A 16,077-nucleotide genomic window follows, 5' to 3' on the forward strand; every position below is an offset into this window, starting at 1 on the left:
GATTCTTCTGACTTAAATGAGTAATGTTACTAAACCAGATGCACAACAGCAGTTAGTAATAAAGTGAAATATGGGCAGATTGAGTTTATTTCTCAATGAAAACTGTTATACAAACTTAAGTGATCTTGGATTCGAAGAAACAGCCATGCAGTTCTGCTTTTACAGGGAGTGCAGAATTATTAGGCAAGTTGTATTTTTGAGGAATAATTTTATTATTGAACAACAACCATGTTCTCAATGAACCCAAAAAACTCATTAATATCAAAGCTGAATGTTTGTGGAAGTAGTTTTTAGTTTGTTTTTAGTTTTAGCTATTTTAGGGGGATATCTGTGTGTGCAGGTGACTATTACTGTGCACAATTATTAGGCAACTTAACAAAAAACAAATATATACCCATTTCAATTATTTATTTTTACCAGTGTAACCAATATAACATCTCCACATTCACAAATATACATTTCTGACATTCAAAAACAAAACAAAAACAAATCAGTGACCAATATAGCCACCTTTCTTTGCAAGGACACTCAAAAGCCTGCCATCCATGGATTCTGTCAGTGTTTTGATCTGTTCACCATCAACATTGCGTGCAGCAGCAACCACAGCCTCCCAGACACTGTTCAGAGAGGTGTACTGTTTTCCCTCCTTGTAAATCTCACATTTGATGATGGACCACAGGTTCTCAATGGGGTTCAGATCAGGTGAACAAGGAGGCCATGTCATTAGTTTTTCTTCTTTTATACCCTTTCTTGCCAGCCACGCTGTGGAGTACTTGGACGCGTGTGATGGAGCATTGTCCTGCATGAAAATCATGTTTTTCTTGAAGGATGCAGACTTCTTCCTGTACCACTGCTTGAAGAAGGTGTCTTCCAGAAACTGGCAGTAGGACTGGGAGTTGAGCTTGACTCCATCCTCAACCCGAAAAGGCCCCACAAGCTCATCTTTGATGATACCAGCCCAAACCAGTACTCCACCTCCACCTTGCTGGCGTCTGAGTCGGCCTGGAGCTCTCTGCCCTTTACCAATCCAGCCACGGGCCCATCCATCTGGCCCATCAAGACTCACTCTCATTTCATCAGTCCATAAAACCTTAGAAAAACCAGTCTTGAGATATTTCTTGGCCCAGTCTTGACGTTTCAGCTTGTGTGTCTTGTTCAGTGGTGGTCGTCTTTCAGCCTTTCTTACCTTGGCCATGTCTCTGAGTATTGCACACCTTGTGCTTTTGGGCACTCCAGTGATGTTGCAGCTCTGAAATATGGCCAAACTGGTGGCAAGTGGCATCTTGGCAGCTGCACGCTTGACTTTTCTCAGTTCATGGGCAGTTATTTTGCGCCTTGGTTTTTCCACACGCTTCTTGCGACCCTGTTGACTATTTTGAATGAAACGCTTGATTGTTCGATGATCACGCTTCAGAAGCTTTGCAATTTTGAGACTGCTGCATCCCTCTGCAAGATATCTCACTATTTTTGACTTTTCTGAGCCTGTCAAGTCCTTCTTTTGACCCATTTTGCCAAAGGAAAGGACGTTGCCTAATAATTATGCACACCTGATATAGGGTGTTGATGTCATTAGACCACACCCCTTCTCATTACAGAGATGCACATCACCTAATATGCTTAATTGGTAGTAGTAAGGTAGTAGGTAGTAGTAAGACAACATGCATGAAGAGGATGATGTGGACAAAATACTCATTTGCCTAATAATTCTGCACTCCCTGTATATCATAGATTTTTTGGCAGCCTGTTGCTGTCATAATCCCTACACATCTGTGGCCTAAGTGTTAAAACATTGATATTGTTAATATCTCCATTGAGGTGGTATGTATTCATTTGCATTGTGTTTTAAGACACAACTACATCATTCTGTCTGGTTTGATCATTACCTAACATGTTACCGCTGCTATCATGTTAGCATTACAGCATTAACATTCTTAAACAGGTCACATGAAAATGTGAGGTAAGGTCTCACAATTGTTTCACCTGAAATCTCTGGTGACACCTTTTTTTTTTTTTTTTTTACACATTGGCTCATGTGATGCGGCACATGACCAATAGTGGGTCAACAACCCTCTTATGGGCAACTCCCACTAGGAGTTAAATGCCTGGGACTCTCCACTATTTGGTTTTAGAAATGAGGAAGCTTCTTGGATGAGGAAGCTCTGGAAGAAAACACGTAGAAGATGATCATGCTCAAGGTTGCAGAGTGTGTTATTGTGTTAGTGTAGTACTATGAAGTCGCACAGATCCTGACATCCTGCCAGAAATGTTTTATTCTGTTCATACAAACAAACTATTTTTTCAGCAACTCAGCAAAAACTGACACCTTCATTAGTATTTTACCTGTATGCAGCCCTTTTTCCTGACATAAAGCTTCCTTGATCAGTTCCAGTTTGTCCAGCTCTCCTAGAGTAACAGTCTGTCTTCTGGAATCTCCTTCATGCTATTGATTCTGTGCTGCAAGACACAGCAAACCTTTTGGCAATGGCAGATTTTGAAGTTCCACCCTGGAGGAATTCAAGTACCTGTGGAACGTTTTTAGGGTCCTGGTATCGGCTCATGCTGCCAGCTGTCAGAAAAGATGATGAGGGAACCTCCGTCTGCAAAACTATTGATGTTTTGGGGGTTGTCTCACTGCTGTCACTCTAGTGCACCTATTTTTAAAAACTTATCAATAATCCCCTCTGCTACTTAATTGACCAGACCAATATCCCAGAGGTTTAACTGACTCAATGATGTATTCTGATTAAAAAGTGTTTCTTTCTTTCTTTCTTTCTTGAGCACATCCCTCTGAAATTTAGTGGAGTAGAAATATAAAGTAGTACAAAGTGGAAATACTCTGCGATGTCAGTGAATCAGCCAGTGGATGATGCAGCATCAATTTGTACGCAAACACACTACATGGACTTTTGATCTTGATAAAGATGCCATGTCTTTGTATTATTTACTTTTTTACTGCCTTATCTCCTGGTGCCCTCTTCATGCTCTTTTGGCTTTGATTTTCTATTCAGACTCTTTATGCATTAATCTTATCTGCATCTAAATCTGTTGCTGCTGAAGATTTCCACACTTTCACATTTTCCCCACAAACGTAGAATCTGATGTCTCTCCTCACACTGCATCTATTATTATGGAAATCTGGGCACCCAGAAAGTAAGCCAAGCTTGATTTATGTGATCCTGATCATCATGAAGAATTGTATGAGTTAAGAGGATCTGACTGAAACACAATTTTGCTTCTCTAGAAGTTTTGTAGCATCTCCACAAGGCCTCAGTAACCAGGAAAATCATCTTTTCCCTCGCTTCATCACAGCTTCTTCTTCTTCTTCTTTTTTTTTTTAAATGCAGCTTTTAAAATTTTTTATTTTTTCATCCACCTCTTTGGTCCAGATGGGAATGAAGTCCTGCTGATCGACTGACACATTTTGCGCAGTCGTTGATTCCTACAGTATAAATGACTTTTATTCATGTTGACCATGATGCTGACAAATGTGGTTTTAATATTTTCATTAGGGCTAGCAGTATGGCATCATGTTCATAACTGTACTACAGATTTTCAGACTCTTTTTGAGTTTGCACATAAAAATGCAATATCAGACACGATCACACACTAATACTTATTTTTAGATGTCATTTCGATAAATGTCAAATTTGGTCCAGTCTTCCTCATGTCAGCTGCTGGTATGTCTAACCCATTTTTAATGTCATGGTCCGGGGCAGCGGCCGTGGGGAGAGTGGAAGGAGGACTCAAAACGCAGCACTTATTCAGGTGTGAGGGTGATTTATTGATAATATCAAATATAAAGTGGGGATGGTAAAACAGAACTAAGGATGAACTAACTGGGAGAAACTACACGAAGAAATAGCAAACCTGAGCATGAAGGGAGAACAGCAGGGAGAGCACGCAGGGGATTACACCAGGTATGAACACAGACGACGCGACGAGGAGCAGAGGAAATCACACACTATAAATACACAAAGAGACACTGGGAAATCACACACAGGTGGGGGAAACAGCTGGACCTGATTAACCTGACGAGACAGGGGAACACTAACACCAGGGACCAACAGAGGGAGCACAAACCCAGAACCCAGTGTCTAAAATCCCAAACACAAACCATCCCAAAACAGCCATGAATAATAATGAAAGTAATAACAATAAAGAACATAAACATAAAGTCACTGAGTCATGGTCGCAGGACCATGACATTACCCCCCCCTCAAGGGCTGGCCCCCGACAGCCACAGAAACACACCACCAGATCCGGGCGGGCGGCAGGGGGCCCAGGACGGAGGGACCGGGCCAAGACCAAAGACGGAGGCCCCAGAGTCCCAAACAAATGTTCACAAAAAAAAACTCACAGGGGAGCAGAGTCCAAAACACAGTTCAGGTGGCCGGCCAGGGGCCCGATAACACAGGAGGCCGGGATGGGACAGTTCAGGAGGCCGGCCACGAAGAAGGCCGTGGAGGCGCACAAAAGGTTCAGGAGGCCGGCCGTGCGGAAAGCAACGGCGGCCACTCAGGCGAAGAGGGTCCGGGGGCCGGCCGTGCGGAAGGCAACGGCGGCCGCTCAGGCGAAGAGGGTCCGGGGGCCGGCCGTGCGGAAGGCAACGGCGGCCGCTCAGGTGACGGCGCCCGGCCAGTAGCCTAGCCAGCGGTCCAGAAAACGGCCGTTTAGCTCCAGACCCAAACGAGGCTGGGCCAGGCGAGGCTGAGGGCACGGAAGCCGGGACCGCAGCAGGCGGAGATGATGATGCAGACACGGAGGCTGGACCAGACGAGGATGCAGACACGGAGGCTGGACCAGGCGAGGCTGATGAGGACGCTGAAGCTGAGGCTGGACCAGGCGAAGCTGATGAGGACGCTGAAGCGGAGGCTGGACCAGGCGAAGCTGATGAGGACGCTGAAGCGGAGGCTGGACCAGGCGCTGCGGGTGAAGATGAGGATGCTGTGGCCGAGGATGTGGGCATGAAGGCTGGACCAGACGAGGATGCGGGCACGAAGGCTGGACCAGACGAGGATGAAGCCGGACCAGGCAGGGACGAAGCCGGACCAGGACCGGGCGAGACTGAAGCTGGACCAGACGAGGATGCAGACATGAAGGCTGGACCAGACGAGGCTGAAGCCGGACTGGGCGAGGATGAAGCTGTAGCTGAAGCCGGGCCAGGCGAAGCTGACGCTGTAGCCGAAGCTGGGCCAGGTGAAGCTGTAGCTGAAGCTGGGCCAGGTGAGGATGAAGCTGGACCAGAATCAGGCGAGGATGAAGCCGGACCAGGCGTGGATGAAACCGGGCCAGGCGTGGATGGAGCCGAGCCAGGCGTGGATGGAGCCGGGCCAGGCGTGGATGGAGCCGGGCCAGGCGAGGATGAAGCTTCAGGCTGAGGCGTGGCAGTAGCAGGTGGTAGCGCTGCAGCCACAGGTGGAGAAGCAGCCACAGGTGGCCAGACGGGATCCTCGGGCCCCCCAGCCGAAGAAGCAGGAGGCCGGACGGGCTCCTCGGGCCCCCCAGCCGACGTGGCAGTCAGTGTGGCAGGAGGCCGGACGGGCTCCTCGGGCCCCCCAGCAGGCGAAGCAGGAGGCTGGACGGGCTCCTCGGGCCCCCCAGCAGGCGAAACAGGAGGCTGGACGGGCTCCTCGGGCCCCCCAGCGAAAACAGCCGCAGAACCAGTGGGCACCGGGGCCCCCGGCACACATGAAACAAAACCAGTAGGCACGTGGGCCTCTGGCACACATGAAACAAAACCAGTAGGCACGTGGGCCTCTGGCACATTTGAAACAAAACCAGTAGGCACGTGGGCCTCTGGCACACATACGGAGGGCTGCAGCTGCGCAGAGCACTGACCCTGCTCAGGCAGTGACAGCCCGGTGCAGTTCACAGCTGGCATCTTGGCCTCCAGGGGTCCAGAGTAAGCCGAGGGCAGTAACCCAGCCTCTGGGGAAGCCCCGGAGTGAGCAATAGTCTCTATTGTTGCCAGCTTTTGAGGAACAGGTCCGTTGTAAAACAGTTCATCTCCCTGCTTAGAAACAGCGGTGGAAAAATAGTGTGAATGTTGTGACTCAGCCATTAACTGAACTATGGGTTGTAGCGATGCTAGCGGTGGTGGTGGCTGAGTGGCTAACTGGAGCGGCGGCAGAACAGGTAATCGTGTCCGTAGGGAGGCTAACGGTTGAGCTGCAGACCTGAAAGCTTGTGGCTGGACACAGAACTGAGCTGGAGAATGGCGATACAGTCCTGGCTCGGAGGGAGCGGCAGAGACAGAGTCTGTCGGTTTTCCAGAGGGTTTGTACACGCCCACTTGCGAAGGATCTGTTACCACGAAGGTAGGTAAGCGACCCGTACAGTCTCCCATCCCGCTCTGAATAGCCCCAGAAAACAAAGTCCCGGAATCTGGGGAAGCCAATGCATCCCGCTCACTCACCGCCTCGGGCTGCTCGAAAGTAAATGCAGACGGGTGGTGAAGTCCAAGGTCCAAAAGAAGAAACTCCTGCTCCCACGAACAAAGCGAGCCCAGAAGCCATGGGAGACCGGTCACCAGACGCTGTAGCCGCCTCTCTATAGCGCGCTGGGACGTGCCACCCGGGTTTTCCAGCCACAGGTCGATGAGCTCCTGTGTGGCATCGATGAGAGTCTCTCGTAGCTCCCTGGACGGATTAAGCGCTGCTGGGTCCATCTTGTGGTCGTGTCGTACTGTCACGGTCCGGGGCAGCGGCCGTGGGGAGAGTGGAAGGAGGACTCAAAACGCAGCACTTATTCAGGTGTGAGGGTGATTTATTGATAATATCAAATATAAAGTGGGGATGGTAAAACAGAACTAAGGATGAACTAACTGGGAGAAACTACACGAAGAAATAGCAAACCTGAGCATGAAGGGAGAACAGCAGGGAGAGCACGCAGGGGATTACACCAGGTATGAACACAGACGACGCGACGAGGAGCAGAGGAAATCACACACTATAAATACACAAAGAGACACTGGGAAATCACACACAGGTGGGGGAAACAGCTGGACCTGATTAACCTGACGAGACAGGGGAACACTAACACCAGGGACCAACAGAGGGAGCACAAACCCAGAACCCAGTGTCTAAAATCCCAAACACAAACCATCCCAAAACAGCCATGAATAATAATGAAAGTAATAACAATAAAGAACATAAACATAAAGTCACTGAGTCATGGTCGCAGGACCATGACATTTAACCTACTGGAAACCTGGATGTAGTGATTTTTTGATGATCTGATCAGTTACAGTAGGGCAAAAAAGTATTTAGTCAGCCACCGATTGTTCAAGTTCCCCCACTTAAAATGATGACAGAGGTCAGTAATTTGCACCAGAGGTACACTTCAACTGTGAGAGACAGAATGTGAAAAAAAAAATCCATGACTCCACATGGTAGGATTTGTAAAGAATTTATTCGTAAATCAGGGTGGAAAATAAGTATTTGGTCAATAACAAAAATACAACTCAATACTTTGTAACATAACCTTTGTTGGCAAGAACAGAGGTCAAACGTTTACTATAGGTCTTTACCAGGTTTGCACACACAGTAGCTGGTATTTTGGCCCATTCCTCCATGCAGATCTTCTCGAGAGCAGTGATGTTTTGGGGCTGTCGCCGAGCAACACGGACTTTCAACTCCCGCCACAGATTTTCTATGGGGTTGAGGTCTGGAGACTGGCTAGGCCACTCCAGGACTTTCAAATGCTTCTTACGGAGCCACTCCTTTGTTGCCCGGGCGGTGTGTTTTGGATCATTGTCATGTTGGAAGACCCAGCCTCGTTTCATCTTCAAAGTTCTCACTGATGGAAGGAGGTTTTGGCTCAAAATCTCACGATACATGGCCCCATTCATTCTGTCCTTAACACGGATCAGTCGTCCTGTCCCCTTGGCAGAAAAACAGCCCCATAGCATGATGTTTCCACCCCCATGCTTCACAGTAGGTATGGTGTTCTTGGGATGCAACTCAGTATGCTTCTTCCTCCAAACAGGTCGAGTTGAGTTTATACTAAAAAGTTCTACTTTGGTTTCATCTGACCACATGACATTCTCCCAATCCTCTGCTGTATCATCCATGTGCTCTCTGGCAAACTTCAGACGGGCCTGGACATGCACTGGCTTCAGCAGCGGAACACGTCTGGCACTGCGGGATTTGATTCCCTGCCGTTGTAGTGTGTTACTGATGGTGACCTTTGTTACTTTGGTCCCAGCTCTCTGCAGGTCATTCACCAGGTCCCCCCGTGTGGTTCTGGGATCTTTGCTCACCGTTCTAATGATCATTTTGACCCCACGGGATGAGATCTTGCGTGGAGCCCCAGATCGTGGGAGATTATCAGTGGTCTTGTATGTCTTCCATTTTCTGATGATTGCTCCCACAGTTGATTTTTTACACGCCAAGCTGCTTGCCTATTGTAGATTCACTCTTCCCAGTCTGGTGCAGGTCTACAATACTTTTCCTGGTGTCCTTCGAAAGCTCTTTGGTCTTGGCCATGGCGGAGTTTGGAGTCTGACTGTTTGAGGCTGTGGACAGGTGTCTTTTATACAGATGATGAGTTCAAACAGGTGCCATTCATACAGGTAACGAGTGGGGGACAGAAAAGCTTCTTACAGAAGACGTTACAGGTCTGTGAGAGCCAGAGATTTTCCTTGTTTGAGGTGACCAAATACTTATTTTCCACCCTAATTTACGAATAAATTCTTTACAAATCCTACCATGTGAATTCATGGATTTTTTTTTCACATTCTGTCTCTCACAGTTGAAGTGTACCTCTGGTGCAAATTACTGACCTCTGTCATCATTTTAAGTGGGGGAACTTGCACAATCGGTGGCTGACTAAATACTTTTTTGCCCCACTGTATACTTTGGATACATTAGTGACACTAGCTGTAATTTTTTACAATAAATGCCTATTAAGAAATTAATTGTTTTTATCCCTTAAATAAGCTACTGTCGTCACCACACCATGCAGGCAGGCAGCACAGATACCCAACGTCTTGAACACAATAACTCAAGAACAAGGTGTTGTAAGGTTTTTAAACTGATACCGTGGTTCAGGGAGTTGGGAAGCTCATCTTGGAACCACAACGTTGCTGGTTCAATCCCCAGCTCTGTCTGTCTTGGTCGTTGTGTCCTTGGGCAAGACACTTCACCTACTGGTGTTGGCCAGAGGGGCCGATGGTGTGATATGGCAGCCTTGCTTTTGTCAGTCTGCCCCAGGGCAGCTGTGGCTACAACTGTAGCTTGCCTCCACCAGTGTGTGAATGAATAGTGAAATTGTAAAGCACTTTGAGGGTCTCGACGAGCGCTATATAAATGCAATCCATTATTATTATTATAGGTGCTATTAGAAATCTCAGATGAGGTCAAATCTCAGTGACCATGAGGTCAATGTCAGAGGACAAGTTTTTCTGAAAATCTTGTGAATGATAACTGAAGAAGAAAATCACTTTGGATGTTCAAACTTAAACCATAGGTGCTTCTACTAGGGAGGCTGAGGGGTAGCACTGGTGGCCACCAGTAACAAGGCAGGAAGCTCGTATCTGATGCCAAAAACAATGAGTTTAATTAGCTTAAATGTAGTTGGAACTAATCATTTGTACCAAATACTTTTATACTTATCAAAAATAATTAATTAGAAAATGCCAATTATCTTCAATACTTGAGGAAAGTAAAGGCAAGTCACCATAAGCTGAAATAAAGCGGTGCAGGCGCTGGTTCTGAGGAGGGATATAATTATTTTACTCCCTGGTGTGGTGCTACAGGCCACATTAAGAGTACATGAAGTCTGAATGAATATGTCACGTGAGGAAACATACAGCAAATGATGGTTAAAAGGGTCCATGCCCACACAGTGTTAATTTTCCCTTTTTACAAGCTTATTAGTGTGGCCCCCTACCTCACTGTCAGATTCTCAAGTGGCCCTTTTAATGTTTGGTCCACTGTTGGTTGTTGCTGTCACCATCCTTTGCAGCTGTTCATCTCTCCACATCTTCACCTCAGCTGCTCTGCCTTCCAGCATCACTGCACTGCTCAAGTGTGATGGAATACACAGTTCCTGTTACCTGTCAGTCTGAAAAATTAGGCTCCCCTCTGTCAGAGTCCAGTTACAGCGCCTCTCGCTTGTATCTGTCATTCATTTGCCCTCTGTGTTCTCCCCTCATGTTCCTCATGCTTCTCACACTTTGTTTTCCCCATTTTTTCTTTGCTTTTCTTTACTTTTTTGGATTTTTGGTTTCTTGTTTTGTGAATGCAACAGCCAAATCAATGTTCACTTCATGTTCACTGTGCCTACCTCTGTGTCTTTTCTCTTCTTTAACTCTAGATACATAGGTAGATGTTAAGATGCCGCGGCCACGTCCAGATGCCTTCCTGACTTCTCCGCACAGACTATGCACCTTTTTAGTTGTTTACTTATTTATTGCTTTGTCAGACACTCCAAAATCTTTTAGTTTTATTTTATTTAATTTATATAATGTATATAATATTACTGCTCATAATGTCCTCTTTGTATATATTGACTCACTGAATATAATGTTCTCTCTCTTTATGCACAGTTGAGGAGCATATCAGGTCACATTTCACTGCGTGTTGTACTTGTATAACTATGCACGTGACAAATAAACAATCTTGAATCTTGAATCTTGAATCTTGCTGCCAGTGACCCGTTCAACAACAAAACTTTGAAAGTCATCTTTAACCGGCTTTACAAAGGATTTAATGAAATTCCTCCTATCACCCCCAAATACCCTTGTGGAAAAAATGTAATGATACAAATCGACAGTATTTCCATTATTTAATGATTCTGTAATTTTCATGAAATGCTGGTACTCTTTAAAATAGTTCAGCTCAAGGGCAAAATGCTGACTTTGTAGTAGAAAAGGGTAGGGAAAAACATAACACTCATCACCTTACTTATCATTTCCAGCCAGAGGAGAGGATCTTTGCCAAACTGAGAAGTTCTTAATGCTGTCCTGAATGCAGGACACAACAGATGCAGACTGGCAAGGAGTAAATCCAAGCGAGTGTAACAAACACACAGAAGTTGCATTAAGGACTTTGTTGTAATTTAAAGACCTTACAATAATGCAGAGAAAACCTGAATAATCAGATGACCCCATATGAGCAAATATTTGGCGACAGTGGGAAGGAAAAACTCACTTTTAACAGGAAGAAACCAGGCTCAGAGAGGAGTTGCTGCAACCAACTGGGGGTGATACGAAAAGAAGAGAGTAGAGGGAGACTGAGAAAAAAAATGTTACCAATGTCTTAGCTTCAGATAACTCTAAAGTAAAATACTTTGATGCTAAATATAATAACAGATAAAACTGTTACGAAGAAAGGTGGAAGGCACAACAACAATTTTGCTCTGGCTCATTACTGAGCCTCCTTTTGGTTTGAGTGTTCAGTAATGTGCAAATGAGCAACTGATTAATGACACAGGCCAGGACAGGAAGGCAGAATCAGATGGGAACACAGGTAAAAAAGGCAGCAAGAAATGACTAACCACAGTCATAGCACACAGTCTGGCACAGCAGTGAGCGTCCCTCTGTAGTAGAATACTGATTGCTGATGACAGCAGCTGGGTCAGCAGGTCATTGGGTCAGCTGTAGTTAATGGGAACATCTCAGTTCTCATAACAGCACCTACTTTCCCTCTCTTTTGTCTTTTTGTTTTAGTCTTAACCCCAATTTGCATGAGATTTATTTCTCTAGAGGGTATTTTAACATGACCTTTTTATGTCAGTGGTTATAATCCAGTCTGGAGTGCATGTTATTTTTCACCTTCTCTCCAGTAATTACTAAAGTGGGGATTTTCAGCAAACTTGCTGGTCCTGCAATTTAAATTGATCCCTCAGAGCCACGTCCTCCAGCCAGCATACAGAAAAGACCTTTTTAGGAATCGTCACTCAGCATCATGAGCTCATGTCCTGTTATGTCAGCATTACATTGGTACTGTTGTCTCTGTGGTCTGTTTTTGTCCTCGTGTGATTTTTTTTTTCCAGCCATGTTAGCTTGATTATCTTCATGGTAAAAATGTGGTCACAAAACAGTACAGCATCCACGAATGCCTTGAAACATTTCATCAGCCAATGTGGCTCCACTCACTTGAGAAAGGAGCTTAGAAAGTGCTCCCAAATTGTTGAAGGCGGTGTGAGCATTGCATAGCAGGGCTGAGGGTGACAGTCGTAGGGTACAGGCCTGGTGTGAGTACACCAACAGAAAAACAACTGGTGTGATAAATCTTTATATGTTGGGTGGTGGTTGTCTTATTTTGTGTTGTAAACTAGTGCTGGTATGCACAAATGCACCAAGCTTGAACTTTTATTAACACTGGCAGTCATTACAGCAAAATCTTGGGCAGTGCCTAGCTTTCCCTGAGACATATCCCATAGTGCACCAGGGTGAGATCATCAGGACCAATCCGACTTTCCTTAAAGCAATGAGCTGCGTTCAGGAACAACATGTTAAATATATTATAGTTGTGTCCAGCCCTGAAGACATATCCAGGTTCTTTGGAATAGTTCAAAAACTATTATAAAGGAATTACTGTAAGACACAAAGCTTCATTTGGAGACATAAACAATTAAAAAGAAAATGAAATTTGTGACTTCTTTGTTGATATAAAAAAACATATTACTGCGGCGTTTTTTTATCTTACACAATATCGCAGATATTTTATATAGAAAAAGAGACTGGGTCTAAAAATAAGACCACTTTCAACGGTACTTAATTTAATAACTTCAATAACTAATTACTAATCACCATGTTTTGTTTTTCATCTTATTATAATGATTGTAGCATACTTGTGTTTCCTGTCTCCTCCTAGATGTGGTAATTAATCAAACTGCTTAGGGTACCAGGATTATCAACATTTACACTCAAAAAATATGCATGCCCGAATTAATATGATTCTATTTATATTTTTCACGTAATGTTTTTTTTTTATACACAAGTACAATTTGAAACGTTAAGTATAACGTAATGTACTCAGATTAAATTTACTGGAGTGGTAAACCTTTGGATCCTATATTTCAGTTGCATTTTACTCATAATTGCTGCTATATGTTTATGAAGTCAAAGAATCATTATTTAGGCATATTAGTTTTGGGGAATTATTTTTATAATACTCAAATCCTTAATAGTTATATATATTATGTGTAGTAGTTAACCTCAAAATGAATGGTAACATGTGCATTCCTGCGTTTCTGTGAATTGTCCTATTATAAATATTATGTGTAACAGCTGAAATCAAAACAAACCACAGCATTGCACCTAGGTTACATGTAGGTTCATATTATGTGTACATGTTTCTTGTTTATAAGTACATTTGACTAAACAGTCTATTGATAGTTTTCACTTGTGGTCAGAATACTGGGACACCTGGTGGAAAAACATTACTGCAGTTTTTTGCCCTGCATCCATCTTTTCAACGTCTTCGAGTTTAACTTGGACGCATTAATCAGCATTTATTCGATACTAATGCAACCCAGGCTGTCAACAGTGGCTCATTTAAATTGTAGGAATTATTTACCTGACACTGGAAAAATACTCAGCTTCACTGTTATGGTGAGACATTAATGTGACAAACTAATACTACAGGAACTTTTCTGGCTCTACACTGTCAAAGTCCAAGTCAGAAAAATTTAAGATTTACATGTTTGTAATTAGTTTGCGCTAGCTATGTAGCACTAACCTTTAAGGATGAACAATTTCTTGTTCTTCACCACATTCAGAGATTTAAATAAAGCTGCTGAGGTAGAATATGGATCAGAATTCCCCCAAATCCATACTTTCTCTTTATATCTTTGTTTTTCCACCATGACAGATGATCCAAGTACCGTATTTCCCGGACTACAAAGCTTTAATCTACAATCCGGCAACAAATAAATTGCACTGCGAACAAAGTCTATCAACAAAGAAAACATTTTTGTTTCATACTTTTCCGTTATATTCCCTTACAAAGCTAGCTTTAACGCTTCGAGGGTTCCTTTGTTCTTGCCGTCGCCTCGACGCTTGACCCAGACTTTCGCTCTGTAGTTGCTTTTTAGCATAGTACTACAAAAAATTGTAAATATGATTGATAAACGTAAAGGTAACTGTATAAATGTGTTCAATGACTTTGTTACTTTTAATGATTGGAGCACCCGCTTCGATTTGCACTCAATTCAAACTTTACGTTGCACGCTCACCTAACTTTACGTTGCACGCTCACCTACCTTGCGTTTGCACCTTTTGTCCACAGGTAAACTGCGTTTTTGTTAACTGAAAACTGAGATTATTAAAGACGCCTGCCAGGGCGGATATTTTCGAAAACTCCGTTTTAGTATTTACGTGTGGACGAGGAAGACAGAGAAAACGCAGCGTCAAAGGTGTGCGCCTATTTTGACGCCACACTGTGCGCCAAGTTTTTGTCTCGGTGCCATGAATTCCTACAATGGCAGACTTAGACAAAATACAGTTAATTTTATTATCTTCAGTGTTTAAATGCTTACATATACACACGCAGTTGTATGTAAAAAAAAAAAAAAAAAAAAAGAGTATGTTTTATCGGGTTTGCTTGTAATTGTTGCCTATATACATTTTAAGCTATTATTTATTATTTAGTTCAATCAATAGATCAAGTTTTGTAGTGACTATGAAATATATTGTAATTATCTGTTTCCTGTTTATCCTAGACAGGGCAAAAAAGGACTCCAAATTAAAAAAAAAGATAAAAATGAAAGACTGGTGCATTGTGCAGTTTAACACTGGTGGTACAGAAATAGTCCCTAGTTCATGGATAAATGGGGAGAAATTGTCATGGCCTCCATATCCTCCATGAGACACATTCAGGATCCACGCCGCAGTAAAGAGGAGAGTTCATCCTGGTGCAACATGGCTCACCTATGCACCAGTCCGACTTCTAATAAGCCATGGTGGGTATCATCTGGATTGGTGTTGTATAAATGTAACAATAACAAGTTTTTCGTGTCCTAATTTATGTCTGGCCATACATTGTGTTTGTACTTCCAGACACATTTCACGAAGCAGAACGCAGTCTTCAGAAATATCTAAGTGAACACTGTGATACGTCTGACCTTCAGTCCGAAGCTGAAACTCAGACCAGTCATAAAAGAAAGCACAAGTAAAACTTTTTTTATTTCATAAACATATCTTTGATTGCTAAGAATTTATGATCTTGTCTTTTATACATATCTGTGGTGCTTGCATACTGCAATATCACCACATAATATAGTCCAAAAAGTGGAAGCTTGTAAACTTTTTTATAAATGCAAAGCCGTGTACACTTGTGCACTTCAAAAATTCCTTGTATACTGTACCTTCTTGCACATCTCCGTTTCCTGTGTGTGTTGTTATAAATCAAACTGTAACTTTAGGAAATAATATTCCAAAAGCACATTTGTAATTACTTATGACCATTTTCAACTTTTTTTCTTTAGACCAAATCCCCTGTACACATATAGTGACTCAGAGGATGAGCAGCCCACCAAAAAACGGTTTCCCCAGGCCCCTCGAGTGAAAATACCAGGTAATAAAATACTGTCTAGTGTCTTTGTACATATCTGTGTGTGACACAAGGAAACTTTTGACAAGTTGTCTGTATTCTTAAATACTTAAAAAAAATTATCTTTTTCTGTCAGACCTGACGAGAGCTGTTAACGAACTCCGTGAGGAGGTCAGAGCCATCCGCAATACCGGCTGCAATGAATCGGTAGATGCTGGGGTACTGCCTCTGGATTTGCCCTTGCACAACATTGAGGAGCTAAACAATGCAGAGGCAGCTCTTCAATCACAAGAGGCAAATAAGGCAATGGTAAGTATATAAAGGTTATGTACACTTTGTAACTATAAAGTGTAATAGCTGTCAGATGGGATTTAAATGTGTAAATGCCATTACAAACGAGCTGGCCTCGGTACTTGGGCAGGGAAAAAAACCAAGGACCAGACAAAGCAAAAAAGAGCATTTAAAGCTACAGCGCTCTGCAAATACATATTTGGTAAGTTTTACTGTTTTTTTGCTATATTACTTTGTCTTTCTTAATAACAAGACTTTCATGTCCGGTTAATCTGGAGATGGAGTC

The 16,077-nt window shown here is 43.6% G+C and overlaps 1 long non-coding RNA gene across 2 annotated transcripts; it reads left to right on the top strand.

Moving 5' to 3' along the window:
- The first annotated feature begins 14,840 nt into the window (after nt 1-14,840).
- On the top strand, nt 14,841-15,808 carry LOC106675505 (uncharacterized). 2 transcript variants are annotated; one of them, XR_013093601.1, is made up of 4 exons: nt 14,841-14,910; nt 15,008-15,119; nt 15,436-15,524; nt 15,637-15,808. It is a non-coding gene; the product is annotated as an uncharacterized LOC106675505 (long non-coding RNA). The 2 variants fall into 2 exon arrangements; XR_003024912.2 differs by having other exon boundaries at nt 14,847-15,119.
- The last annotated feature ends 269 nt before the right edge of the window (nt 15,809-16,077 follow it).

The sequence above is a fragment of the Maylandia zebra genome, linkage group LG16 (assembly GCF_041146795.1).
Source record: "Maylandia zebra isolate NMK-2024a linkage group LG16, Mzebra_GT3a, whole genome shotgun sequence".
NCBI lineage: Eukaryota > Metazoa > Chordata > Actinopteri > Cichliformes > Cichlidae > Maylandia > Maylandia zebra.